This window comes from Acomys minous (assembly GCF_964271855.1).
Source record: "Acomys minous genome assembly, chromosome: 16".
Classification (NCBI taxonomy): Eukaryota; Metazoa; Chordata; class Mammalia; order Rodentia; family Muridae; genus Acomys; species Acomys minous.
Genome location: NC_140498.1, coordinates 31,445,779 through 31,472,643, shown reverse-complemented (window position 1 = coordinate 31,472,643; position 26,865 = coordinate 31,445,779). Strand labels below are relative to the sequence as shown.

Sequence of the window (26,865 nt, the reverse complement as noted above, 5' to 3'; positions counted from 1 at the left end):
TATTCCCCTCCCCTATGACCTTTTCTGAGGGGGACTTCCTCCCCCTGTATATGCTCATAGGGTATCAAGTCTCTTCTTGGTAACCTGCTATCCTTCCTCTGAGTGCCACCAGGCTTCCCCCTCCAGGGGACATAAAAGCAGGTCTGAAGAGATGGCTCAGTGGTTAAGAGCACTGACTGCTCTTGCAGAGGGCACAGTTCAATTCCAAGCAGCCATCTGGCAGTCAACTGTTGGTGACTTCATTTTTTGAGGATCTGGCACTCTCACATACCCATTTATAAGGCAAGTACTTTATCAATTGAGCTAACTCTCCAGAACTTGCCTGCCTCTGCTTCATAACGATGCAATGTGATTTTATATATCATGTTTGAAAATGCTAATTGAATTTATGGACTGAACAATGATTCTCTTTAAAATATCTCTACATGCTCTGCTTTAAACTATGATTTACTTATCTCTGTTATAATTTATGATCTCATCACTTTTGTTCTTATTTACTGCAACCTGATAAAATGATTTACTCTTACACAACAATATTTATTCCAAGAATATTTTAATGGGGTCTTCCGCACAGACGCCTATGAAAAATTAAAACCCTAGCTCGTACAATCTTTGGAGTAACTCTGTTTTTATTCTACCTTATTAAACAAACGTCTGGAAAATTTGCAGGTGTTGTTATTCACGACTTTCTTCTACAGTTCCTTTCATGATATTGCTTTCACTGTGTAATTAAGTAAGTGTCATAGTTTGCTTGCTATTGGGATAAAACACTGACCAAGAGCAACTTGGGAGGAGAGGTTGTATTTAATTCAGATGCGTTGATTACATCCCATCATGGAGGGGAGACAGGAATTTAGGCAGGAGTTGAGGTAGAAACTATGGTAGGAAATTCTTACTGGCTTCTTTTCCATGGCTTGCTCAGCTACCATTTTTTTTCAGTCAGGACCACCTGTCTGCAGTGGTACCACCAACAATGGGCTGGCCCTTCTCCCATTAATTATCAATTAAGCAAATGCCCCCACCGACTGTCTGGCTACAGGTAGATGTGGGGTAAGAATTTTCTCAATTGACTCTTCCCAGATGACTCCAGCTTGTGTCAGGTCAGTAAGGATCTACTAACTTGCAGAAAGGAGGTGGGAATTCAGTGCCAACTGAACCCTCATTATATGCGGGTCACAGGAGTCTTCTCATAGTACAATGAGCATTGATCAGTGATGGATTATAAAGAGGAAATTTTGCTTCTGACATGAGAAGAACGTTACAAAGAATGATCAGAGATAGGGGTATCATTCCAGTAAAACCGCAGCCATTACAAAACACAGAGATGCAATGGAAACACACTAAGAGAATAAAAGATTAGGAAATTTTAGTGCATTGATTGCAGCACAAGAAGAAACAGTTAAATGTTAAACCTGAACAATGTAATTCATAGGAACTCTTATGAACACATTTTGAAACATTTATCTCCATGACAGGAATATTCCTTGCTCAATAGCTAATACGCTTTATGAAAATTCACAGAAGAAATAACCTTGAAATGTACCTAGTCTGTACAAAGTAATACTATTAATAATTATTTGGACATAGTGAAGTATAAATAGATGTTATTTGAAAAGGAAGGAAAAACTCTCTGCCTTAGAATTTAGTATAATGAATTTCTAATTTGCTCATTAGTGAAAAATGTGTAATGATATACTTTCTGCAATAATCCAAATATATGATACAGAAATATATATATATATATATATATATATATATATATATATATCTACAGTAATAAAATATATATTACAGCCAGTATAAAGCAGTGATAAAATATAAATAAAAAGGGCTAGTTTTAGTAATGAAAAATAAGTTAGTATCCAGCATAAGCCAACTAACTAAGGTCATGAAGTACATGATGAGAAGTATTGATAGGAGGAAGACTGAAGAAGAGGCTAGACACTTGCCGCCTTTACAAGCATTCAGAATTAGAAATTTAGCACATAACGAAGTTTTAAAACCACTGACTAAATCGAAGGGAGAAAATAAACATATATAAAACATGCAGACACGAAGGTATTCCATGACTACAAGCGTGAAAGTACACATGAATACATAGTGTGAAGCCACCACAACATTTCAAAAGTGGGAACTACTTTGAAGACATCTCAGAGTAAAGAAAACAAGCACAAATCTTGACACAAATTTGAAATATACAAATAACAACACATTATGAGAAAATGTTCTATTAGAACTAGAAAGAGTTAAACTCTTTGTGTGGTAGCCATGGCACCCTTGTACTTCACAGTCAAAGAGGTTACAAGTATGAAGCCATGACTGTATCACAAGTCAAGGATTCTGAGGACAGCTAGAACACGTGGTGAGACACATGCTGAGACCCTATTTTTTACAGAAGCAAACAAACAAAAACAACAAACCCTCTTCCCAAAACAAAACCTGCAAGAAAGAACAGAAAAAAAAAAAGCAAAAAATGTAAATAGATAAATTTTTACTTTTATAGCACAGAGAATGAGAATGAGGACAGAAGGAACAGAGAAAGGCACGATGCATCAAATTCAAATCTCGTATCACAAGAACGCTACCAGCATTCAGACATAAAGACCAACAATTGGATTTTATCCTAGATCACATAATATGAAGAATTCTTTCGAAGAATTCTTTTCTGATTATTTTCGTGAGGTTAACATTTGTTGTTCAATATTTTGAAGCTATTATGTGTAAAATAAATATTACTCATAAAGAACAATATAGTCAGTAGAAAAGTGTATTTTCTATCATTTAATAATAAGTCTTTACAATGCTAGCCAAAATCTTAAAACCAATTTTTATAAACCAATATTGAAGTTCAAATGGAAAAAGACTATGCAGGAAAAATGCATAAGAAAAACTGTATTTGGGGACTAGCTCTACAAGTTATAGATAAATCCAAAGAATTTTCCATAAGTAATGCAATAAATATCCTAGTGGTCTACAAATAGAAAAACATACTAGTAGCAACAATAAAGCATCTGGCAATTGGTATGATGCCTATCATATATATGAAGATAGCATCTTAGCATCTCAAACTATTGGGTTAGAAATAAACTTTTAAAAACAAATATTACTGATAAAATTGGGCACATTTACAAACAAAAGCCAGAAAGCACCTTATACACACACACACACACACACACACCAAACCACACACACCTAACAAATAAACATGTAAAAATAACTTGTAAAGTAAAGACACTGATTAGATTATGCATGATACAGAGAGTCAATCCTAGACGAACCAAAGACATAAACATAAATATTATAATTAAAATTTAAGTCAACATGAATTCCTCTTAAACACATTGGTGGGAAAGAGTTCATAATCATGACTCAAAAAACTGTCAATAGAATGGACTGGTAGGGTCCATGACTAACTAAACATGTACTTGAGGCTGGGTGTGGTGGCATGTACCTTTAGTCCCAGCACTTGGGAGGCAGGGTTATGAGTCTGAAGTTAAGCTTATTTATATAGTAAGGACCTTGTCACATTCAAACAACAGCAAAGTGTCCAGCATGTTAAAAAAAAAAAAAGCGCAATGGAATATTATTCAGCTTTTAAAAACAAGGAAACCTTGAAATTTGCAGGCAAATTGATGGAACTAGAAAAGATCATCCTGAGTGAGGGTAACCCAGACCCAGAAAGACACACATGGTACATACTCACTCATAAGCGGATATTAGCCACATACTACAGGATTACTACACTACAACATAGAGACTGGAACAACAGCCAAGGACAGTGTATGATGTGGACCTAGACCCTCTGCTCAGATGTAGTAGCACAGTCTCCTTGTGGAGAGTAGGGACTACTTTGGACACGCACTCTGGCCACCAAACTTAGATCACTTCCCCCACACCTCCCTGGCAGGACTGCCTTGCCAGGCTACAGACGAAGCAGCTATGGGTAGGGCAGATGAGACTTGATAGGCTGAGGCCAGATGTTAAAGGAGGAGGTCTGCCCTTTCTGAGGACTAGGGGCAGGAGGCAGAAGGGATGAGGGATGGAGGGGGAACAAGAGGGAATGAGGGAGGGGGATACAACTGTGATGCGAAGAATTTAAACTGCAGAACAAGCAGGTAACTTACATTGCTAATCCCATTATATGAGAATAGCTCTGAGACTGGCTGAGACATGAATGTCTAGGCTTAGACAATGCTTCTTGTTGGCTACAGAACCCCTATGAATTACTATTAGATACCATTCTCCATACTGCATGAATGAAGATTTACAGATGTCTCTTTTTCTGCTCATACAAAGAACAGAAAACCAGACTTAATTGTTCTGTGCATTACACACACCTTATAAAAACTTACACTTTTAGGACTGTAAATGCTTTCGAGAAATTATATGCTTTCAGAACAAAAGACCAGACACTGACATTGGATCAACCCTGAGGGGATGCATTCCTCTCAGTGTGCTGGACACGGTCATCCTGTATCCTTCAGGTTCCAGCACCAATTGCTTTGATTGCTGTTCCTCATCAGAACAAGACAGCTCCCTGGATATTTTCAAAGGAAGCTTCTAATCCCAATTGGTCCAGCATTTCAGACTATCCAACACAGGACTCTAATTAAGCCTGGAATTTCTCAACATTTAGAAACTGGACCACAAATGTGATTCCTAGTTTGTTTAACCATTTCCCCAACTTTATTTGGGCCCCACTAGGTATTATTTGTTGCAAATCAGCCAGAAGAAACCTTAAGAGAACTATGCCTTACTTCCATTACTGGGGGTCAGGTAGGTTTTTGGTTGCTTTCTTGGGCTATAGAGGGTTATTATCAATAGGAGTTCATATAAGTTATTATAGGTCTTGTTTAGAGAGGAAACAAGGTTAGATTCAGGGATGTCTATTTTCCCTTATCTTACATTCCTAGGTTTGGAGATAGGGGTTGAAAAGACAGAAGGAGGAAATATAGAAATATATAGAGAAGATAAAACAAAAAGTAGATTAGTGAATCTACTCCTCATCTTAATGACTCTGTTGCCACTCACAAAGTTATTTTTTAATTCACTGGAAGAGAATTTTGTACATAGATGCAACATATGTTTAATTTAAGATGCAGTGGTATAGAATTCAAATGTAAGATAATTCTTTACACACACACACACACACACTATATATTTCTATTCTAATATGAGGTATTATACCCATATAATTCAATTATAATACAAAGTTTACTTCCAATACTTTGAAAGTGCTATTACAGGCTATGTAGGAAATATAAATTGTACAAGTTAATTATTAGTTGATCAAATAATGGTCATGTCAATCACTAGAGTACTTGTATCATAAGAATGTACATTTTAGGTGTGGCAGATATATATGATTCTATAGAAAGATACGGTAGGGATAATTAGATAAAGTCTTCAAAACCCCAGAGACATACAGAATATGTCATTTAAAAATGTTTTTATTATTTCAGATTACTGACAATGAGACAGGTTAACTCCTGGAAACACCCCTTCTACCTCAAAGAGGATGATGAGCATCAAAGAACTTCCTTATGAATTATGGCTTCAAATGTGGCAAACAAGCCACTCGGCAAAATGTCCTCATTTCTACCACAGACAGATTTCTGCCTAAAACAAAAAAAGGGCAAGCTTGGATGCAGGCAAAGTCAATGGCTATATTCTACCAAGACAGGGTAAATAAGTCCCCAATAGTTCCTGCCTCACAAATATGTCTATCAGATATATCGGACCAGAAGGCTGAAGATGCTCCAACATTATAGTTTTGGGTGACTGGTCAGGTAGCAATCTCTCTGTCATCTTCTCATTTGGAAAGCTACTAACCTGCATTCCCGGTATACTCAGGTAATCAATTTTATTTCTTTTCAACTCTCTGATAGAGTTGAAGACCAGGTAGCTTAGTTTTACAGTGAAACAGTTGTTTAGTGGTTAAGATGTTTTTTGGTATAGATAGATGTTTTATGTTGATAATGTGAAGATGTGATGGAGATTGAGTTACAATCAGAATTTTAGATGCACCAAGATAGGAAAGATGTTTTCTCCAAGGCTATTAAATACAAATAGCCAAAACACTAAGAATGTAACATTTTTGTTATTCCTGATTGCATCATGGTTCTTGCTATAGGTTGTTTATTGTATGTAAAAAAATGTTTAATTAGAAAAAGATTTCACAGATCTGCTAACTCTGTCTTTTAAAGATGAACTAAGTAGTAGCTGACAGAAAGTTGCTATAATACCTATTAGATATTGTTTTTTCTGTCTGTGAGTAGGAATACACTTAGTTCACATTTGTTAGTTAAAAAGGAAACTCTCTAAATACTCTTAAGTAGAGAATTTGTAAGGTGAGACACTCCTATGTGCAACATGAAGTCAATTCCTCACTGCCTTTGTTCTCTTATTAATTTTCTCCTAATATTATTAAGTGATAATCAGCTTTAAACATATAAATGTATGTAATATTAATAGGATTGTTTCATTCATACCCTGTTCAAATGTGTTCACTCCTCTCTCTCTCTCTCCCCTTTGCCCCTCCCCCTCCTTCTGCCTTCCTCATGTGTGTGGTATACAGTTTTGCACAAGTGTATAGGAGTGTATGTGAACCCAAGCATGATTGTTTTCCATCAGTCATCAGTTTCTGCCTTTATCTTTTGAGACAGGGTCTCTCACTGAATCTTGAGCCCCTGCTTTTCAACCAGAGTCAAAGCAATTGTGTATTTAACTAGTATCCCACACTCCAATGCTGGGTTTGCAAATATCTTTAGCTGTTACCCAGTTTTCAAATGGATGTTGATACCCAAACTCAGGTCCTCATGATTTCACATAACCCCTCCTACACAATGAGCCATTTCCCCACCTCTATTCTCTCCCTCATTCAAGACAATAACATCACTCTTAGATTCAGGCTCTACAGAAAAGCAGATCATTCATTTATATTGGATAAACTGAAGAGATTAACAAAGGCAGGGAAATAAACCACCATGCTTTGTAGTGTCAGGCCACTGAGATGAATCTGTGGGTAAAGGCAACTGTCCCCACACCTAAAAATTTGAGTTTCACCCCCAGAACTAACAGTCAAAAGAACCTCTAGTTAGTGGTCTTCCGAAACCTGGATGTGCAGTGTGACATGCCAGTGTTCACAATATACAGAATTACTAAATCAATAGTATACCATAATAACAAATTAAGAAATTCCAGAAAAAAGCAAGATAAACCATATCTCAGTTATACCTCTCAGGCATCTTGTACTTTGCTACATCTGTGCATGTTATAAAGATTAGTCAGAATAGTGAATCAGAGTAAAATCTGATTTCTGAAATGCCAAGCTCACAAACTGTAAGCCTGGCATTCTTAATGATCACTTCACACTAATGATGGAATCCTTTATATAAAGTTGACTTTTCTTCTCCCTAAACTTCTTTGAAGTTCCAAAGGAATGTTTTTCCTAAAGATATTGCAACTCTATAGTTGGTGCTCTCAAATTCTATTTTCTAATACAATTAGATTCTTTTCATTGTAAAGCAAGTAAAAATTGGAAATACCGAAGGTTCTGAACAAGGCAAAACTAAAGACTATCTAACTATGAACTGGCTGTTAACAGCTTGGTATAGTCCCCTCCTGTTTTATGTATTTATTTCTTGTCAGACTGAAGTACATCTTTTGAATTACAGCTCGGGGCAGAAATGAATTTGGCTAGATCTGGTCCGCATTCCACGTCTCATTCGGAACTTTGAACAAAAACTGAAAGTGATTGTAACTAATCTTTAGCACATCTGGCCTTTAGGCACCCAGACTTTAATTCTATCCTTGCAATGGCAATTTTACTAAAAATAGATGACTAAGACCTCCTGTGACTTCTTTTTCCCTTCCAGATGTACCAGCCCTCCTGCTGGCATCCCAGGGCTATTAATTAAAAGGAACAAATATAGTTGAACACACATTACTAAATGATCTCCATGGTCTTTTGCTTCAGGGATGGCAGATTCAGATATTGAAAGCAATTTCTACCAAGGAAGATTTGAGTTGAATGGGGAAGGTAATAAGGCAGTCGATGAATAGCAAGTGGTTTGGTGAGGCTATGAAGAAAAGGAAGATTATACTAATGTCCCAGACAGCATTCAGGCAGGGGAAGGGGTATAAATGACCATGCTTTAATGTCTACCATGAAAACTTAAATGAGGTTGTGACTCAAATTTAAGTAATAAAGACTATTGGAACATAGATAGATGGATAGGTAGGAAGAAGAAGAAGAAGAAGAAGAAGAAGAAGAAGAAGAAGAAGAAGAAGAAGAACAAGAACAAGAACAAGAACAAGAACAAGAACAAGAACAAGAACAAGAAGAACAAGAACAAGAACAAGAACAAGAACAAGAACAAGAAGAACAAGAACAAGAAGAACAAGAACAAGAAGAACAAGAAGAAGAAGATGACAATCTGAAACCAAATACAGAAAGAAAGTTAAAACACCAGGGAGACTTCTGGGAACTTCATGAAACATTAAGTGAATGGAGAACAGGATACAGTTAACTGGACTCCAATTTCTATAGAAAAATCCAAGGCCAGCTGGGTGTAGTGGTGTACACCTGCAATTTCAGCACTTGGGGATGCAGAGGCAAGCAGATCTCAGTGAGTTCGAGGCCAGCCTGGTCTATAGAATCCAGGACAGCCAAGGCTACACAGAGAAACCTGCTTCAAAAAACAAAAACAAAAACAAAAATCAAAAAGCAGAAAGAAAGAAAGAAAAAAAGAAAGAAAGAAAGAAAGAAGAAACAGAAAGAAAAGAAAGATTCAAAGCAAAGAAAAAATAAGGTTGAGCTGAACCCATGGAATGCAAGTTTTTACAAAGGATGAAGCATACGGTTTTGGGAGGATATCAATAGAAAAATGGACATAATAATGAATAGTGACAGTATAATGCCAACAGCCTGAGAAGAAGCAGTCCTTGCATTGGTATTAATTTGTGATGAGAGTGGTTCTTTGAAAGAACAAAAGGAGGAGGAGGAGGAGGAGCAATCACAGCAAAAGGGAGTGAAGGAAATGAAGGCAGAGGGAGAGGAGGCAAAAGGAAGAGGAGGAGGAAGAGGAAAAGAAGTAGAAGAAGTTGTTTCTGTGCCTACCTAGAAGCACAGCACATAAATGCTGAGGACAAGCATAGTTGAAAGACATTCCTGCTACTGCCTATCAAAGAATGGGTCAGAGGGTTGATGTAAACATTGAGAAGAAATAATTCCTCGTAGATTTACTGGTATGAGGACTATTCCAACTCAACTGTGAATAGGATGTAATTCTCTTACTTAAAAACTTGGTAGGTGAGACTATTACATGGAACATCAAAAGCAGAGAGGAAAGCAAAGCAAAGAGCTTTAGCTGTACTGAAGATTTCCTGGGTGCTTTTCTTGGCACCTGAAATGGTGAGAGAAACACCATCCTGCTTTTGTGTGGAGAGCTGTGAGGTGCCGCGCCTTAATATGGCGTAGGCTTCTGCCTTCCGCCATCCCGACGGCGAGAGCTCTCTAAGATAAACAAGTCCTTATATGGCAAAAGGCTGTGCAAGGGTAACTGGTGATCTGATGACGAACAGTCCTGCTCTGACGCGGACCTATGAGGAGGTGGCACCTGGCATGAGCTGATTGGCCCTTGAGTTGTACTTAAACTTGGCCCTTCCCTTCTTCGGGGCCATTCCCACTGAGCTTAATCCTGAGTAAAGATCTCGAGAAGTCTGGTTTTTGGAATCTTATTTCCACTGGACGGTGCGGCGCCGACACTTTTGCACTCCTAAAGGTCATCCAGTTCAAAATACAGCCTAGGATTAGGAAATAGGCAGTGATGCTCGTGCAGGTCTAGAAGTGCAGGCAAAGTTCAAGATGGATACATCCTGGTCCACACCAGGCTGTTGCTGTCCTTGTTTGTCTCCATGTGCTTTCCTTTTTGCTTTTCCTTTCCTTTGCTCTCCCATTGGATGCTTCTACCTGATTTCTCTACCTTCTTGTCCCTCCATTGATTCAGAGAGCTCAAGCATGTTACCTTCTTAGTAGATATTTATAATACGACATTCCTTCATCTGATGAGGTGTTTATTTATTTCTTTTAACAACCCAGTAAATATACGGCAACAATTTTGTTCATTGTGGCTTTATAGTGTCTTGTGGTCTAGACTGAACCCTAACAGACAAGCACAGGAAAGTGACTCACTATTCCCCATCTAGCCACACTTTGTAGCTTATTTACTGACTTTTACTACTGGGGAAAAATATCTACTGAAGTGCATTGATTCACTTTACAAAATAAGTATATTTCATAGCATCAGTGTCATCTAAAACAAAAATGCTTGTGACATATGGATCAGTGTTACTACCTCGATAGCTGAATTCAGTGTCCTGTGGAGTTATCCTTGTGTTTGATGTAACATGCAGCTACCTGTTTTTTATGAGTGTTAAATACAAGTCACGTAAAAATTGTTCTGACATCTGGTCAAATGTGCATTGACCTAGTCTTTAGTTACATTTGCTATTATAGCCCATTGATGCCTCTTAAGAGTTTTGCCACTTGTTATTAAGTTCCTTGATATCTATAAACTTTTTCTCATTATACAAAGTTAGGATACCTAACTTCTGAATGACTACCAATGACATCAATGGGCAATTTATCCGTTGTCTTCTTCTTTTGTTTGTTTGTTTGTTTCTTTTTTTCTTTCATGACAAATGCATTGGTGATTAGTGGGAAGGTGTATTTGTCTGTCTTATGAGATTCTGGATACACATAGTATGTATCAAATAAAGATAATTATGGTATTACTAATTCCTAAGGATTTATAAAATTTCTCAAAAATGTTTCTATACCTTTCTCAGTAATAGAGGAAGCTTTTGTGTATGTTTGTCAAATAAAAATGATACTTTGCCATTTATTCCTTCTTAACTGTAAATATACAGAGTATAAAAATATATAAGTACAGCTGGTTCCTTATCATCAGTGGAAAACACATCACTAATCAAACCAGATCCTTCATGGATTCCTAAATGATGGAGGTAACAAATCTGGTTAAACTGCAGAGGGGGGAAGACTGATAAATTTTTAAATCCTAGCTTTTTAATGTAACAGCTTACTCTTTAAATTTTTAATGTGTATTGCAAAGACAATATAAAGGATGGCATACATCAGTCTAAAATGATAAAAATGTTTCTATGACCTTCATGGGTTTTTGTCTAGCCTAAGTAATCCCAGTTACTCTACATACTGAAGAATGCATCTTCAAACATTTGCTGCTCTTGCCCTTGATTATAGTGTTCTCTTTCTCTTTTGCATTTCTCATTAATGCATCTTTTCTTAGAAGAATTAAACTAAAATAGGAAGGCTTTAAATGAAAGTTAGTGACATGTCAAGGAGACTGGCTTAGATCCTGATACTATGGATTTTCCTTGTTTCAAACATATCTAATCTGTCTAGTCTCTGCTTTACTATTTTAAAGAGTCAGCATCTCTATTTTGAAAGATTTATAGTTTTGTTTTAAGAAACCCCTTGTGGTTATTTTTGTCATGCAAATTTCCATTTGAAAGAACAGGTTTGCAATGTATTACAATTAGAACAGGCCCGCTTCGGACCAACATATCTGAGACTAATTTGTGAACAGACAGAGGGAGCTACGGAAGGAAAATGGAGAAATGGCAGCAGCCCAGGGGCATGATAGCACTACTTTCTGTCTGCATGTTTAGGATAAGCCTTCCCACAGCAGTCCAGAGGTCTATGACCTCCTCAGGCAGAACAGAAGTGATATTTAACATCACAGTTTTAAAAACTCTTCAACTTTGGAATATGATTCTAATTCAACACTTTTATAAGCCAGAAACACAGTTTCTCAGAAAAAAGGTTGCAGGAAGTTTACAAAGTTATCAAGATTCTAACTAGGAGTGGACTGGGAACTGGAAGATGACAGAGCTTTAAGGCATCAAAGAAGAGTAGGAAACTTGGATGCTGGCAGGTGGCTAGGATACTCCTGTGTACTAAATTGTATCCACTTCACAATCTTGTGGGGGCACCAATGCACTAGTTAAGGGAACTGTAATCCCTCCCTATCTTTCACATACCTTCAAGGCATGATTCCCTTCAGAGAAGTCCAAAGGATTTACCTTTCCTACCCAGTATAAAACTTCATGTGCTGAGACAGATGGCCCCACTGCTCTCCTCTTAATTCTCAGTTATGATGGCACATAGCCCATCAGGGTTACAGCAACTGCGATGGAAGCATTTTTAATTTTGAGTTGGGGGTGCCTTGTATAGGGCATGGCAGCCTTGCCTGGGGGCTGCCTTCTGTGCTTACTGACACCCATTTGACTGAGGCTCCATCCATTCTTTGCCTCTTCTACGCATCAAGTGGTACTTCTTCCAATCTGGCTTTGAATTTTTTGACTGCTCTGCATAGAGGTGGAGGCTAGCTCTCCCCAGGAGACCTGTCACGTGACACTGGGACAGCTTCTCTCTCTGACAGTTTCTCTGTCTGTCTGTGTGTCTCAATTTCTTGACTAACTTCTTAGCAGGAAATGTTAATTTGAAAAAAGAACACTCTTTGCAATATTAGGAATATTGGAATCTCTGATGTAGCACTTTTTTTTAACATTTATTAATTTTATGTGTGTGTTTCCACACATTTGAAGGGCACTGGCTTTTTGGGCTACAGAAATCTAGCCTCCATTAAGTGTTCAGAGGGCTTTAGCGTGTTCTGCACACACTACTCAGGAGTCCTTAGAAGCATACAAAGCATCTCTGGCTTTTCTAGCTCTCTGATCTCTACTTTGCTTTATACAACTCAGAGCCTCTCACCTTTCTGCCATAAGCCAAGCAAAGACAAAGTTGACTCTATTTGCACTGTCAGACAAGTGTTAAATATAGTTTGAAGATGCAAGCAGAGGATGACGTAGGCAGGAAAAGAGAAATGAGGGTACTGCACAACTCTGTGCTGAGGATCACAGCAGAATGTCTGATGGCAGCCATTTCGAGATCACTGCTTCTCAACTCTATCCTAACCATCCATAGGCTATGAGAGCTTTGATCACTAGATATACGATAGTGTCTTCATTTATCCATGTCCATATTACTATTCCACAAGAAAAGCTATACTTATGCAGAGATTTCTCCCAACCCATTAGCTAGTCGCTTTTCAATCCCTACTGATAGGATACATGGTAGTCATAAATGCTCACAAAGCCTCTCCCTTGGGACATACAAAGAGTTCAGAAAAATGCTGGATGTAGAACTCCTTGGTGGTTTCACTTCCTAAACTTTGTATGATGAACTCTACTGATGCTGCTTTCCTGGGACATGATGTTGCCTGTCCTTCTTCGTGATACACCTGCATGAATCATTCCAATTACTGTTAGTAATCCCCATAAACTCACGGACTCATCAAGCAGAACTTGCAAGAAGGGCCTTCTTACTTGGAGCTCTACTGTGTGACAATAATAGACTCCCCAGAGATGTTATACAACAAATCTTTCTTTCTTTCTTTCTTCTCTCTGAATTAGAATTGTCCATCCAAAATAACTTTCTATTTTTTTTTTTCTAACTGCTGGTAACAGAAATGCTCATTTCTCCTTTCAAGATGTCTGCATGAGGTTGTAGAGATGGTTCAACAGATAAAGGTACTTGCCACCAGGCCTGCTTACTTAAACCTAATCCTCAGACAGCATGTATGTAAAGTAGGGAATGTACTCCCACAGTTGTCCTATTACCTCCAAACATCGGCAGAGGCCTGCACCAATACACACATGAACTAAAGGAAACAAACCGAGCAGTAATGCAAAAAGTCTCAAAAACTTAAATAAAATCAATGAATATTTTTTTTTACCTTCATGTAGTCCATACAATTTGGTATTCATGCCTTTACTCATTTAATCCTCATAGTAACTCAATGAATTATGAATAATCATTATCTTAATAGCATGATTTTCATTTTGAAGAGGGCACAACAGTTTTGAGAAAGTTCATGTGCTTAACCAATCTGTACAATAATAAACAAGTCATACATAAATCTGTCCATCTTCTTACCTATTACAATGTACTCTAGCTGTAAAGCAAGCTATGAAACTCAGTTTTCTCTGTCTTTCATTTCTCCTCCTCCTTTTTTTTTTTTTTTGAGACATGGTTTCTCTGTGTAGCCCTGACTGTCCTGGATTTGCTCTGTAGGCTAGGGTGGTCTCAGATTCACAGAGATCAGCTTGCCTCTGCCTCCCAGAGTGCTGGAGTTACAGGTATATGACACTGTGCTTGGCCCAAACTCAATTTTCTTATGAAAGAAGATAAAATACAATATGACTTTTCAAGATAACTCTTTAACTTGACCATATTTGGAACAATACTCAATTTATTTAGTTCATTTTTCATTGCTAATTCAAAGGTTGTAGCTGAAAGTTTTCCCAGACAGAAGCCCAAGTACACAAAGAATGATTGCATTCAGGACACACTTCCTATTACTCAGGGTTTTACTTTTTCCTGAGAAACTACCTGTCAGTTAATATTCTACAGTCCACACTATAGATGGCCAATCATGCTGCCTCTAATATCAAGACGAAAATCATCAGCACATGACAATTCCATAATTTCTTTGCACGTTAACTCTCTGATGGATACTCTTATACAACTACTGCTTGATTTCAATGGTTTGGAGTAATCTCAAGCAAGCCTCTTCTAAAGATCCCTATGAGCACTATAGATATCTAAGGTATGTTTCTGTGAGAGGTTGCTTTCTGCTGCTGTACCTCTGACAAAAAAAAATCAGGCAAGAAATGCTTCAATTCAGCCCACAGGTTACAGTAATGTCTAAGGAGAGGCAGGACAGAAGCCTAGCGGCAAAACCTGAAGAAAAGCATGGAGAAATAATGTTTAGTGGCTTACGCAGCTAGTATTCTTATGTCGTTTATCTACCTATCTAGTGATGGTACCCCCCAGAGTGGGCTGTACCTGCTGCATCAATTAACAATTGAGAAAAATTTCCACAGGCATAAAGATACAGATGTAGAACACTATTAATATAGGGAATTCTATAGTTACATAGACTCCCTTCTTATGTGAGTCTAGGTTTACGTCATGTTGCTGGCTGCAGGGAGCTCTCTAAACCATATTCCCCACTCCCATTTTTTTTCTTCCAAGAATACTATCTAGGTACTTTTCATGGTAATGTTCCAGATTTATGGATTACGGAGTTGTTTCATTGTCACATGATGGAAGATGCTGATGTTAGATTTGGTAAGCAAATGGCAGATCTAGAGGCTACTGGGACTGAATTCCTTTACTGAGAAGGAAAAAAAAGAGGGGGAGGAAGAGAGGAAGAAAAGTGCAACAATTATAAAATAATATGCTGTTTCCCTTTTCTGCTCAGCTCCTGTTAAAATTAGATTAAAAGCTTTTGTTTTTCTGGCTTTGTAATGGCCACTGCATTTAACTTCATAGAACTTCATAAACTTTTCCTCATTTAACCAGTTTTGAAGTTTGAAATCTTGTTTGATTTCCTATCCTTACTACTCCTATCAGACTAGCTAGATGGGATATAAAAAAAAAAAAATAGTATTTATTAGAGGGGAAAAAAAGCTCATTTAGAAGCCAATGATAAGAATTCTAATTACTTTTCCTGAAGATGTAATTATACAGAGATAACTTCCAATTACAGAAATAGTGGAGAGATGAGAGGAAAAAAAAAACATAATTCAATACACCCAACAATTATTTCCTCAATGATTACAGATCCGCAGGTCCTTTGAGACTGCATGAATCTGAACTTTCTTGAATTCCCATTTAACACTGTAAGGAGCTTAGTTTCAAAATTCTCCTACTCTGTACCACTTCCTTCCAGGGGGCAACATTGGTCTCAATCAACATACCTGTTCCTGGCCACACAAAGAATGTGTTCCAGTCATCAACTACTTCACCACAAAGGCTAAAAAAAAGGTCCTAAATTTATTTTGGTCATCGATGAGTATGTGACGTCTTAACATCTTACATATTTTTAAGAAAACACTGTTGAGTTCTATTATCGTCTTTGGTTTCAAATGGGGCACTAGATAGATTATAATCCCCCTCCTTCAAAGTCATGATTGCAATGAATTGAAACTTATGTATCTGTGAAGCGTTTTTAAATGGCCCATGTCCTGTAGAAGACGCCCATTGTTTTGTGTGTTTTATTGAGTAGACTAAAATTTTCACATTGAACAGTATGCTCTTGATGGGCAATTTCAAATTAAATGACTAAAACATTTTCATCATTTTGTTACATAAAGTACACTCTAGTTATTGGCAGATGTTTAATTTTCAAATCAATAAGGTGCTTTCGCAGGCTTTTAAGTACAATAACTAGCTATTAAGCTTGTGGAATTCATATTTTCAAAAAAAAAAAAAAAGGAATGCTTACCCAAGAGGCTTATTTACTGTTTTCCTTCCTCCTACCAAGTCAAATGATTTTTAATTGAAAATATTCTTTTAGTTTAATACCCTGGATCTCATTATGTAGGTTGACTATTGACCTCAACCTACAGCAGATGAGAAACCATTTTAGTTATAGGAAGCAAAACAGATTGATGGCCATTATTACCAAGGAAAAGAGTCTTAATCTACCATCAAATTAAAGGAACACCAAAAATGATGACTCTTGTTTTTAAAAATCAATCACAGCCCCAATGACAGCATCCATCTTGAGACACATTTCTTCTCCTCTGAACGTGACAGATTTGAGATTCTTAGCACTGGGAGATAGAGAATATTTAGTAGGGTAAGGACCTGAGATCTATAAATATAAGAATAGAGTTTAAAAAAATACAAGGAGAAAAGTAGGTTTGCGAAATTGTGGCATTTGAAATGATCACACATGTAGCAAAAAAAAAAATGTATCCATGTAGAGTCAGTGGGGTATTTAGGCATTTAATTCCAGTTAAATGTCCTCATTCATCTTTTGAAACTACTTTCTGTATCAAGAAATTTTAAGTATGAATGGGCTGACGTCCCTCTCCCTCCACTGGAAATCCGGCTGGCTATAGGTAGAAGCCACTTCAGTCTTCATACCCCATGCTGCTTGGAGACTCAGCTAAATTCATGCACATAGGCTCCCAGGATCCTACCTGTTCCAGGCTCTCTAGATTGTCCCAGAGATGCCCTCCTCTCATAGTTTATCTTCTCTCTCCTAAACCTCTCACCCCTGCTCTTCCCAAACTGATCTCCACCTTCATCTTCCTTCGCACTCCCTCTCCCACAAAGTTCTCTCTCTTCATCCATTTCTGATGTCTACTTTACTTCTCCTTTTGAGGGAGATTCAAGTATCCTCCCTTGGGTGCTCCCTGTTATTTGGTTCTTTGGGTCTGCAGATTGTAGGGCGGGTATCCTGTATTATATGTTTAATATCCACTTGCCACTGAGTACATATCCTGTGTATCTTTCTGGGTCTGGGTTTGCTCACTCAGGATGGTCTTTTCTACTTCCATCCATCTGCCTGCAAATCGCACAATTTTCTTGTTTTAAAAAGCTATGTAGTGTTTCATTGTGTTAAGGTATGACATATTCTTTATGCATTCTTTGGTTGACAAACATCTAGGTTGTTTACAGTTACTGGCTATTATAGATAAGGCAGCTATGAACATAGCTGGGCAAGTATTCTAGTGGTATGGTAGAGCATCTTTTGGGTATATTGTCTAAGAGCTGTATAGTTGCATCTTGGGGGAGAGCTATTCCTAAATCCTGAGAAACCACCAGATTGATTTCCACTATTGTACAAGTTTACACTCCCATCAGCAATGGAGGAGTGTTCCTTTTGCTCCACTTCCTCACGAGTATGTGCTGTCACTTGAGTTTTTTTATGTTACCTACTTGGAGAGGTATAAGATGGAATCTCAAAGTAATTTTGATTTAGTTTCCCTGATGGCTAAAGATGTTAAACATTTCTTTAAGTGCTTCTCGAGCATTAGAGATTCCTTTGATGAGAATTCCGGATTTAGTTCTGTATCCCATTTTTAAATTGGATTATTTGGCCTGGTGGCATTTAATTTCTTGAGTTCTTTATATATTTTGGATACTAGCCTTCTTTCAGATGTAGGGTTGGTGAAGATCTTTCCCCAAACTGTAGGCTGCTGTTTCGTTCTATTGACAATGTCCTTTGCCTTACAGAAGCTTTTCAGTTTCATGAGATCCCATTTATTAATTGTTGACCTTAGAGCATGAGCTGTTGGTGTTCTGTTCAGGAAGCTGTCTCCTGTATTAATTACTTCAAGGTTTTTCCTCTCGTTCTCTTCTATTAGATTTAGTGTATCTGGTTTTATTGAGGTTCTTGATCCATTTAGACTTTAGTTTTGTGCAGGATGATAAACATGCATCTGTTTGCATACTTATGTATGCAGACATTCAGTTACCCAAAAATTTACCCTGCCTACAAAGTGTGCAGGGAGAAAGATGGAGCAGAGATTTAGGGAAGGGACAATCAATGACTAACCCAACTTAAGACCCACCCCATGGGAGAGAGCCATCACCTGACACTATTAAAGATACTCAGCTATGCTTGAAGTTAGAAGACTAGCTTAATTGTCCTCTGAGAGGCTCCACCCAGCAGTCGACCAAAACAGATGCTGAGATCCATAGCCAAACATTAGTTCAGGAGTCTTGTGGAAAAGTTGGAGAAAGACAGAGTTATTTAGCGGGGACAAAACCTCCACAAGAAGACCAAAAGAGTCAACTAACTAAGGGTCATGGAGCCTCACAGAGACTGATCCACCAACCAAAGAGCATGAGTGCACTGGACCTACGCCCTCTACACATATGTAGCTGATGAGCAGCTCCACCTTCATTCCTGTCCCAGCAATTAGAGCAGAGGTTATCTCTGACATGGACTCTGTTGCCTGATTTTGGATCACTTTCCCCTAGCTGGCCTGCCTTGTCTGCCCTCAGGGCAAGAGGATGCCCTTAGTCCTGATGGAACTTGGTATGCCAATGCAGGTTGGTAGGGGAGGTCTTCTTCTTTGAGGAGAAAAAGAGGAGGGAAGGGGGTAAGAGGGTGGGAGGGTGGGACTGGGAAAAGATGAGGGAGGGGGCTGCAATAGGGTTGTAAATTGAATATATAGTTTTTAAAAATAGGGTATGAATCATGTGCCTTTCCTATCGTGGACCTGGCCTGTATGAAGTGGCTTAGTGATTCCTTTTGCAGTCATTTGATTATGAACAATTTCAAATGAATTTATACATAAAATAATTGGAAAAACTCTTATGTATGTATAACCCAGCCTCAAAAACTATACATTTTCTAGGGCACTGCTCATGACATTTGTCACCTCAATCCCAACTCAACTCATCATGTAGATATCCATCTACGTATATGTATATATATATATGTATATATGTATATATATCTCACATATGAATATGCAAACAACTTCTGTCTCCAATCCTTCAAGAAAATATCAATTATAATTCTACTGGATGTGTGACACTTGAGGTTTAAAAATCAGAGCAAAATGTATCTTAATGTTCATAAAAATTAATAAAATATTAGAATTACATAGTACCGAGTCAATTTTGAATTGTCCATCAATTGTCCCAATATATGACCTCCCATGAGTCTGATTCTGTCTGAATATATTTTATTACTTTTCTAGTAAAATAACAGTATTTATTTTATGAGATACTATATAACGTATACAAAATAACTTCACTGCAACATTTTTTCAAACCTATAAGCATAGTAATACTCTAACTAATATTCTTACCCTAGTGTCATCACTCTATGTTAAAATAGTAATTCCTACAGCTCATATCAATATAATAAAAAACAAATACACAGCGTCCTCATGGCCTCAAAACGCGTGATGTAAAGAGACACTTCTTGAGATCCGAATATAGCAAATGGTTTGAAGTAATAAAGATGAAGAATGGACGATGACAAAGCCTCAGAGTTGAGTTCCCTAGCAGCTTAGGCCAAGTTTGAATTTGACCTTTTGAGGAATGACACTCAGGACTTCTGCACGCACATTTGCTGGGATCAAGTGAAAATATGCTAGGGCTCACTCTGCACACAGTGGAAGCAGTCTATAGTGTTGACTCAATATGTTCTGTCTAAACTTCCCCTCAGCCTGTAGGGCCTCAGCTTCAAAATCCTTTCATGCCCCACACAGGAAAGTGAAGTAAGTATATGCGGCTTCTCAGAAGATTCAGTTTTCCCTATTTCAAGACAATTTTTGTTTTCTTTCCTACTTAAACCCTTAACAAGTTTTTCTTGGTCATCACTCTGCATACCTGACCTTGATTAGTATTCCACAAACAGATGAAAGTGAGGGGGATTCTCTTGAATGACAGCATCCACCTATCTTATTGTGTGCTCACCTTTAGGTTTTACTTGTTAGCTGTTATCATAGCTCAATTAGCAATGTTCTTTCCTGGCACCGATCTAGCACAAATATGAACTGCTGAGACCAAATCAACATCACCCTACAAATTCACTGTATTGCTTCTTCTCCTTCTATTTGACAATTCCATTAGACACAAGCAATTACTTTTTTGCATAGGAAGAGATAAATCTCTAGGTTCTTTATTTTCCAGGCACCATCCTTGAGTAGATGGGAAGAAACGGCTGTCCGAAGCACCTTTATCCTAATCCCCCCAGCACATGCAAATATAGGTGTAAATTTATTAGTTTACACAGCAAAGAGAAGCAAATATATAGTGATTGTCACCAGAGTGGTCTGGCTGGGTTCAGTATAATTACATAGAGCCTCAAAATACTGAAAATGATAAGGAAGGAAGAGAACAAAGGCGTTTGTGAAGTCAATGAACATTGTACATCCTCCTAAAAACATCACCCTCCTAACACCTTAACCTTAGCCCTCTGAGGCTCACCTGGGAATTGCCATTTCTGAAACGTTCAGTTCTAACACGGTGTGGTTTTGAGTCTCTGTGATTATAGTAATCTCCAACAGCAGCAAAGATAGACTACTACAGATCGTATTCATGTCTCCGAGCCTCTTTCCACAGGCTTCCTTTTCATATAGACTTACATATTTTGGTCAGATGTTCACAGTTTAATCACACTGATTTTTATTTGAGCATTCAGTGTATTAGAAACAGATGACACAACTGCTCTCAGTTTCTTCATGTGACTTCTGTAACCCCATGCTTTCCTCTTTCTTCCCCAAACACAGCTTCACCACCGCATACATTCGCTGCCCATCTCTTCATTTCTCCAGCGTCCAGAACTCAGTTTTTAGATCTATCTATCTATCTATCTATCTATGTTTGTTTGCTCATGGTTAAATCTGTTATTAATACCATGGTTCAGTCACAGTTCTGGATTTACACCTCCAATTTAGCTCTCCCAAATAGCAACACTGTTTGTCTCTGTAGAGAATCATCTCTGGATTCCAAGTTGAATTCTTGAATTTAAACCAGAACTGCCACCTCTTTCTCAGGAAATAAACATCATCCATCCTGTGCCTGGTGCCACACTGCCCTTTTCTTTTCACTTTACACATTCAAGCCATCAGGAAGTCTCATTGCCCTTAAAGGATAACAGAAGTGGCAATCTCTTTACCTCTATGAGGAGGTCAATGCTGCTCTCAAACAGTGCTGTCCGTAGACTTCCTTTTATTCCCCAAGTCTACCTACAAACATGCATTCACTTATTTTTTTTTTTTAGTATTTTATTTTATAATTTTATTCAGATTACAACTCAGTTGTTATCCCTTCACTTGTATCCTCCCACTCCTCCCTCCTGCTCTCACCCTATTCCCCTCCTCTAGGTCTATGACCAAGGGAGACCTCCTCCCTTACTATATGGTCATAGGCTATCAGGTCTCATCTTGGTAGCCTGCTTATTCTTTCTTTGAGTGCCATCAGGCCTCCCCTCCCTGAGGAAGTGGTTAAATATGGGGCACCAGAGTTCATGCCAGAGTCAGTACCCGCTCTCCACATAACTGGAGAATATCCTGTCCTATGAGTAGATCAGAGTAGGGATTTGATGTTTACTACTTGTATTGTTCTTGGTTAGTGCAATAGTTTGAGCAGACCCTCCCTGGGCCCCAATCCACCCATCATGATGTTCTTCTTGTAGATTTCTAGGACCCTCTGGGTCCTTCTATTTCCCCATCTCCTATATTTCTCTTACCTAGACTCCCAATAGGATATCCTCACATCTATCCCAATAGCCTGGTAAGTGAAGATTTTCATGGGACATGCCTTTTGGGCTAGTGCTCAATTACAAGTGAGAATATACCATATGAGTCTGCTTCTGGGTTAACTCACTCAGTATGATCATTTCTAGTTCCATCCATTTTTCTAAAAATTTGGGAATTCCTTGTTTTTAATAGCTGAGTAGTATTCCATAGTGTAAATGTACCACAGTTTCTTTATGCATTCTTCAACTGAGGGACATTTAGGCTATTTCCAGGTTCTGCTTATTATGAAAAAGGCTGCTATGAACATGGTTGAGCATATGCCCTTGTTGTGTGCTGGAGCATCTTCTGGGTATATTCAAAGGAATGGAATATCTGGATCTTGAGGAAACCCTATTCCCAGTTTTCAGAGAATGTGCCATATAGATTTCCAAAATGGCTGTACAAGTTTGCATTTCCACCAGCAATGAAGGCATGTTCCTCTTTCTCCACATCCTCACCAGCATGTGGTATCAAACACATATTGTCACTTGATTATTGACAAAGAAGCCAAATCTATTCAATGTAAAAAGGATAGCATCTTCAACAAATGGTGCTGGTCTAACTGGATGTCTACATGTAGAAAAATGCAATTAGACTCATGTTTGTCACCATGCACAAAACTCAAGTCCAAGTGGATTAAAGTCCTCAACATAAAACCAGAGACACTAAATCGGTTAGAAAAGAAAGTGGTGAAGAGCCTGGAACACATTGGCACAGGAGACAACTTCCTGTTCACAACACCAACAGCCCAGGCCTTAAGGTCAACAATTAACAAATGGGACCTCATGAGGATGAGTCAGGAGACACTGTCAACAGAACAAAGCAACAGCCTACAGACTGGGGAAAGATTTTCACCAACCCTACATCTGACAAAGGTCTAATATCCAAAATATATAAAGAACTCAAGAAACTAAACACCTCCAAACCAAATAACTCAATTGAGAAATGGGGCTCAGAATTAAACAGAGAATTCTCAAGAAAGGAACATGGAATGGCTGAGAAACACTTAAAGAAATGCTCAACATCTTTAGTCATCACAGAAATGCAAATCAAAACAACTCTGAGATTCCATCTTATACCCATCAGAATGGAATAGATGCATGCATTTATAGGTGAGATAAGGTAGGAATGAGGGAGAGGAGAGAAGAAAGGGCGGGAGGGAGGGAGAAAGAAGCAGAGGAAGAGGAGTAGAAGGAGGAGAGGGGACTGAGGAGAAAGAGGAGAGAAGGAAAGAGACACAAGAAGGGAGAGGAGGAGAGAACAATTTTAACCATAAGTATTTTATTTATTTTTTATTATTACTTTATTCTTGTTACATCTCAATGGTTATCCCATCCCTTGTATCCTCCCATTCCTCCCTCCCTCCCATTTTCCCCTTACGCCCCTCCCCTATGACTGTGACTGAGGGGGATTACCTCCCCCTCTATATGCTCATAGGGTATCAAGTCTCTTCTTGGTAACCTGCTGTCCTTCCTCTGAGTGCCACCAGGTCTCCCCCTCCAGGGGACAACCATAAGTATTTTAATTGCTTATAAAATTACCATTTTGCTCTTTAATCCTTTCCAGCAATACATTATCCATTAATCACAGGATGCAAGCAACACTGTCTATAGGGAACTATATGGCTTGGTTTTGTCACATTTATACTCCAGGGGTTGCTGGCTACAGTGCTTACACAGAGGGGCTGAAGGGTCTGTTTGCTTTTCACTTAACATTCTGAGCACTCACTTGCAAGCTTCTTATTTTCGCCTGATGCTTTCTCAGAAAGCCCTCCTCCCTGGTTGTTTGCTTGGCTCACTGACTCTCTTCTCCTGCTCTTTAGTCAGATGGCATGGTTTCAGAAAGTCAGACCTCTGCCTTTTTCTGTCTTTTTCTCTACCTTGGTCTCCTGCTTTTTCCCTGATCCCTCAACCTCATAAATTCCCTGCTTCCTTTACATTGCTTTTGACATAGTGCTTTCAATCCCAGAAAGCACTAGGTGATTTAAATCTATTGCATTGAACCCAACCAAGCAAAAACAAACAGATACCATCCCATTTTCCCCAACAAGTTCTATTTGTAGGTACGTACATCAGAAACATATATACAAACAATAACATTAGCACATTTTGAATTTCTATTAGTACTCCATATGAATAAATTTTCTACATGATTCCTAACAATTGAAACAATTATAAGACATGAATCTGTAACACAAATAATAATTGATAATGCAGTTATCTAAAAATAATTGATAATATATACATATGTAAATTTGTAACTCATTACCTTAGATATTAAAAGAAGACACCAGATAAAATCAAGAACTGCCAATATCTCAATAACGACAGTGTTGTCTAATATTTTTGTTGCAAGAGTTAGTAGAAGATTTAAGTAAAATAAACACAAATCTAACTTTTAGCTCCTTATTTACTCTTGTGTCCCTGTACAAGTCAAAGGGAATACCTGGGTCGATACATTATTGGGTCTTACTACTACTACTAAGCTGCTGGGTTTTCATCGAGGTAGTATTGGCTCTTCCAAGATAAAACCTTCCATGCTCAGCTTATTATTTTGTAAGAATAAGCTTGAGTTGACACTGTTCTGTGAGTAAAACTATTAGAAGGCTATGTGCTTCAAATTAATATCTCTCACACTCCATATTTAAAACAGTTCAAGCTGCAAGGAATAAAAGAGATGGCCCCTCTATACCCTCAATATCATATTGAGAAATAGCGAACACCCATGGCGTTTGGATGAATTAGAGGAATTCTGCTTACTTATTTGGTCATATTGACCACTTTCGTATGATTTGGTTACTTTTTTAAAGGTACATGGTTTAATGCTACCAGATTCTAGTGCTAAATTGAATCAAAACAACAACAGGGGGAAAAATCTCCACAACTTACCTACCATAAAAGTCTTCTAACACAGCCTCAGATGTCAGCCTTGTCCTCTGGCTTCTGTGCATCTAGTCCTCTGCTGAGAAATATGCTTTGACTCATATTCCTTACAGGGAACTCGCTCTCCTAGGAGACGTAGCCGGAGTTCCCAGCAAACAAAGGCTTTCCTCTACCTACCCTAAACCCAAAGACAACTTGCTTTTTCCACTAGTCTCACAGTTTTAGCTTTAACAAATATTTTTGTTCCCTGTACCCACCCACTTACTTCAGGCAACAGCCTTCTTTCTAGAGAGAGAGAAAAAAAGAATGTCCTTCCTAAGCAAAGGATTTAGCAAACTTATCTTCCAGCAGCCAGCTGCACTCTGCTCATGACCAGCTTCTTCCCTGGAAGCTGAGAAAAACAATTAAAAAAAAAATGCTTTGGACATACCTTATTGATAACACCTGGAGACCCTAGTCAATTATCAATTAGCTCCACCTTGAAAGCTGTAGCCAACAGGAGCAGTTTCTAACTTTACTTGCCATGTTCGGATGAAAAGCAATTTTTTTTTTCCAGCTGAGGGGTGAGAAGCTGGAGGACAACAAAGAAGGGTGGAAGGTGACAGGACTGTCTGTGATGACACCACTCTCCTGTGGGCCACAGAGAGAGGCACCTGGGAAGCTGCTGTTCTAGCCTTACCCTGCAGTTGGCTACGGCACATGCAGCTTCATTTCAACCTGACGCTACAGAGGATTTTAGAAGAAGACATAATACACATTCTTATTTAAAGAATGTTTAAAGGCATGAAGTCTAATCTCTGAATTAACTTCAAAGAAGCCAAATCCTGACGCAGATAGGAGCTGCTTAGCTTCAGCCGTCTGATGGGCCTTTGAAGGCCTTTAATTGTATTTCATGTGCTGTGCCTACCTCAGTCCTTTCTGGGAAGCTGAAAATGGGACAGAACGGAATGCTTTTTTTTTTAAACCTGAATGAGATGTAAGAACTAAAAGGAGAGCTGAGGCATGTGTGGGGATAATAAACTCTTGCTTGTGGCTGGCAGAATTGTCTTAAATGAGAGAAAAGAATGACGTGGGCAGCACCCCCTTACGCTTCCCAGGCTCGTCTCCGTCACTCTGAGCTCAGCCTCTCTTTTCTTCCCTTCTTCTTTAAATAAAACTCCTGACTTTCTGTCACTCAGAAAAATAACCTCTGTTGCCTTGATCTTATTAGAGAACAAATCTAACTCCCTGTTCCCTAAGATACTTAAGAAAAAAAACTTGATTTATTTTACTTTTTCTTTTTAAAAACATTGTGTGCACTTTTGCTTCCTATAACTGAAATTATAAAGACTTCTGCAGACAGGATTTGAAAGCATTATATTGTAGTCTGTAGGCCATGCACAACTGTTGATTAAAGCTACTTTGTGTAATAAAGTTATTTCTGTCAAAATATTACCTTCAATACAGCTGGGATTTAAGTATTTTCTTCACCTCCCAAGTAAGTGAATCAAATGGGAGAATAATGCTTGTGTTTTTGTCCTTTAATTAAAAACATAATCAGAAACACAACTGCAGACTATCACCTATGAATTAAAATGCTAATTTCTTTCAAAAGAAGAATTTATTTGATGTTCCCCTTTGAAATATAAGAAATATACAACAAAGAGAGGAGGAGAAAGATGCCATAGGAAGTCAAACACACATTTGCAAAGCTAATTGAGCAAATTCAACACCAGTTGACATTTTGCTAAGAGGAAAGCAGTGTTGCAGCTGCATAAAAGAACAATGCAAATAAAGACAGAAAAAATACACAGTCTAAATTGATCTGCTGAACTCC

At 38.2% G+C, this 26,865-nt stretch overlaps 1 long non-coding RNA gene across 2 annotated transcripts in view; it reads right to left on the bottom strand.

Annotated features, from left to right (window-relative positions):
* LOC311585727 overlaps window positions 1-25,143 on the bottom strand; it is a 485,117-nt gene extending 459,974 nt beyond the window's left edge. For both annotated transcript variants that reach the window (XR_014775317.1, XR_014775318.1), the window contains exon 1: window positions 25,056-25,143. This is a non-coding gene — a long non-coding RNA (uncharacterized lncRNA). The remainder of the gene's footprint in view (window positions 1-25,055) is intronic.
* Between the last annotated feature and the right edge of the window lie 1,722 nt (window positions 25,144-26,865).